Here is a 4,052-nt window from a genome sequence, read left to right on the forward strand (position 1 = left end):
ATGAGGCTTGAGGATAGAATGGAGCAGTTTAAAACAAAGACCACAAGTTTTTTGGCCAACAGAATTGATAAAAATATTTCCGAGGGAGCTCCAAGAGCTCTCTAGCCCAGGAATTCAAGCAGAAGTCCTAAATGATTCTAATTAGTCGTCCTTGGTTCAGAAGTTCTCTGCTGGACCAATCATTGTGGCACTAGGGTGGAATGCTCTGACAGAATGGACCTAGGTCATATCTTTATCCTTGGAGCCACATTCATTGATGGGAATCAGGGAGATAAGGGATATCTACCCCAAAGGAAAATCAGAATATGGTTCCCAGGAGAAAGTCGAATGCTAAGCAGGCAGAAAGAACAAGTGTCCACCAGCAGAGGAAAGAGACCTTGTCCTCAAGGGACTCAGCAGAGTGGTGTGGCAATGTCAGGAAGGTAACTAATGTATTACGTGCCCTTCTATTATAGTTATATGTTGTTGTTTAGTTGCTGTCTTTGCAACCCCATGGACTACAGCACGCCAGACCTCCCTGTCCCTCACGATCTCCTGGAGCTTGCCCAAGTTCATGTCCATTGAGTCGGTGATGCTATCCAACCATCCCATCCTCTGTCGCCCTCTTCTCTTCCTGCCTTCAATCTTTCCCAGCATCAGGGTCTTTTCTAGTGAGTCGCCTCTTTGTATCCGGTGGCTGAAGTATTGGAGCTTCAGCTTCAGCATCAGTCCTTCCAGTGAATATTCAGAGTTGATTTCCTTTAAGATCAACTGGTTTGATTTCCTTGCTGTCCAAGGGAATCTCAAGGGTCTTCTCCAGCTCCACAATTTGAAAGTTATATATATATAGTTATATAGGGAGCTAGAAAAGGCTTCTCAGAGGACTTTGAACTTAGAGAATGATCACACTTTGGTCAAGAAGAAAGGGAGAAGAGGGTATTTCAGACTAAGGGAATGACTGAAAAGCCTGGTGGCATGGAATGTTACAATATGTAGAGGATTGCAATTGTCAGGTATAACTAGAACACAGGAGATCAGAAGAGCATAGAAAGAAGAGATGCTAAAACTTGGAGAGGAATTGGGATATGAGGGACACAGTGACACTCTGCTAAGGAGATGGACCTAGATTCTGTAGACAGTGAGAATACTGTAGACAGTTAAGTAGATTAATTAACAAGATTAGACAAGATTAACTGACAAGATTAGATCTGTGTTTGGGAAACAAGTCTGGATGAGAATTTAGCCATCTTTATCAAGTGACTTTTAGAAGTGTATGCCTTGTGTCCCAGGAATCATATTTTTAGATGTTTATCCTAAGAAAACAACTGGACAAATGCCAGTGAAAATTTGGAAACATAAATATTAAATAATAAGAGACTAACAAATTGTGATACACTTGTTCTATGAACTACTAAGCAGTCATTAAGAATGATAATCTGGGTAAATATTTACACAGAATCACAATATTGCATAACATTAAATGAAAAATAATATTGAAAAATATTGAGTATAATCCCCATTTTTATTTTTTAAAATATATTTGTGGCTTTTCCTTATGGTAAACTGCCCACAAATAAATACAGATGGAATGAGATAATCAGAAAATTTACATTTTGTAATAAAGTAATAATTGATTCACTGACATACTTGGGCTCCAAAATCACTGCAGATGGTGACTGCAGTCATGAAATTAAAAGATGCTTGCTCCTTGGAAGAAAAGCTATGACCAATCTAGACAGTATATTAAAAAGCAGAGACATTACTTTGCCAACAAATGTCCATCTAGTCAAAGCTATGGTTTTTTCAGTAGTCATGTATGGATGTGAGAGTTGTACCATAAAGAAGGCTGAACGCTAAAGAATGGATGCTTTTGAACTGTGGTGTTGGAAAAGACTCTTGAGAGTCTCTTGGACTGCAAGGAGATCCAACCAGTCAATCCTAAAGGAAATCAATCCCAAATATCCATTAGAAGGACTGATGCTGAAACTCCAATACTTTGGTCATCTGATGCGAAGAACTGACTCACTGGAAAAGACCCTGATGCTGGGAAAGATTGAAGGCAGGAGGAGAAGGGGATGGCAGAGGATGAGATGGTTGGATGGCATCACTGACTCAATGGACATGAGTTTGAGCAAGCTCTGGGAGTTGGTGATGGACAGGGAAGCCTGGCGTGCTGCAGTCCATGGGGTCACAAAGAGTCAGACATGACTGAGCAACTGAACTGAACTGAATAATTGATTCAGGAAAGTATCATCAAATGAAAATGCTAAACTTTTAGGTGAAAGTTTCACTAGGACAGAATATTTACATAGTTTCACCTGATCTCCACACAAATTACTTCCCTCTTTTATTTTTTTAAAGATTTTTTGAGGTAACAGTTTATAACATTATAAACTATAAGCTTCACGTGTACTATAAGTTTCATATGTACATCCCCACATTTTTGCTTCTGTATACCATACAGCATGCTCACTACCAAAATTTGTTTCCATGCATCACCATACAATTGATCCTCTTTACCCAATTGGCCCCCACTACCACCCCAACAAAGGTCCGTCTAGTCAAGGCTATGGTTTTTCCAGTGGTTGTGTATGGATGTGAGAGGTGGACTGTGAAGAAAGCTGAGCACCGAAGAATTAATGCTTTTGAACTGTGGTGTTGGAGAAGACTCTTGAGAGTCCCATGGACTGTAAGGAGATCCAACCAGTCCATTCTACAGGAGATCAGTCCTGGGTGTTCTTTGGAAGGAATGATGCTAAAGCTAAAACTCCAGTACTTTGGCCACCTCATGTGAAGAGTTGACTCATTGGAAAAGACTCTGATGCTGGGAGGGATTGGGGGCCGGGGGAGAAGGGGATGACAGAAGATGAGATGGCTGGATGGCATCATGGACTCGATGGATGTGGGTTTGGGTGAACTCCAGGAGTTGGTGATGGACAGGGAGGCCTGGTGTGCTGCAATTCATGGGGTCGCAAAGACTCGGACACGACTGAGCGATTGAACTGAATTGAACTACCCCTTCCCCTCTAGTAACTACTATTTTTTTCTCTACAAGTTTATTTTTGTTTGGTTTGCTCATTTATTTTGCTTTTATTTGGTTTTTATGTTACACATATGAATGAAATCATGTGGTAGTTCACTTTTTTTTATTTGATTTGTTTCACTCAGCATAACACACTCCAGGTTCACCCATGTTGTCACAATCGGCAAGATTTTACCCTTTTATGGCTGAGTACTATTCCATTGTGTTATCTTCTTTATCCATTCATCCACTGATGGGTGCTTAGGTTCAATATCTTGGCTACTGTAGATAATGCTGTGATCAACATAAGAGTGCTTATATCTTTTCAAGTTAGCATTTTCATATTCTTTGGATGAATACCCAGAACTGGGATTTCTGGATCATTTCTAGTTTTAGTATTTTGAAAATATACTGAGTTCAGTATATTTGGCTGCACCAATTTACATTCCCACCAACACTGCACAAGGGCTTCCTTTTCTCATCCTTGCCAACACTTAGGTCTTCCCTTGTTATTTATTCTAACAAGCATGAGGTAATATCTCATTGTGGTTTTGATTTGCATGTCCCTAACAGTTAGTGATAATGAACATCTCTTCATGTGTCAATTAGTCATCTGTATGTCTTCTTTGGAAAAATGTCTATTTAGCTCCTCTGGCCATTCTTTAATCAGGTCATTTGGTTTTTTGTTGCTGAGTTGTATGAGTTCTTTATGTATTTTGGATATCAACCCCTACTGGATATATCATTGGCAAATATCTTTTCCCACTGCTTCCCTTCACAGATCTTGCCTCAGTCACATTATTCTGAATACACCTTAGGAAATTCTTGAATGCAAGGAGTCCCTTGGATTTGAAAGATGATAAAGGAAAATGCAAGATTTTATGAAAGAACACTTTGCACAGCAGGGTGCCCTTGTGGAACTCATTATATTCAAGCAGTGGGACACGCTAAAAATGTAAGTAGGCTCAAACAGCATTTAGAAAAAGTCACAGATGCTAAGTCCAGGTGAATTAGAAGAGGATCTGAGGCTGCTTATAGACACAGTTCCTAA

The sequence above is a fragment of the Ovis aries genome, chromosome 3 (assembly GCF_016772045.2).
Source record: "Ovis aries strain OAR_USU_Benz2616 breed Rambouillet chromosome 3, ARS-UI_Ramb_v3.0, whole genome shotgun sequence".
In the NCBI taxonomy this organism is placed as follows: Eukaryota; Metazoa; Chordata; class Mammalia; order Artiodactyla; family Bovidae; genus Ovis; species Ovis aries.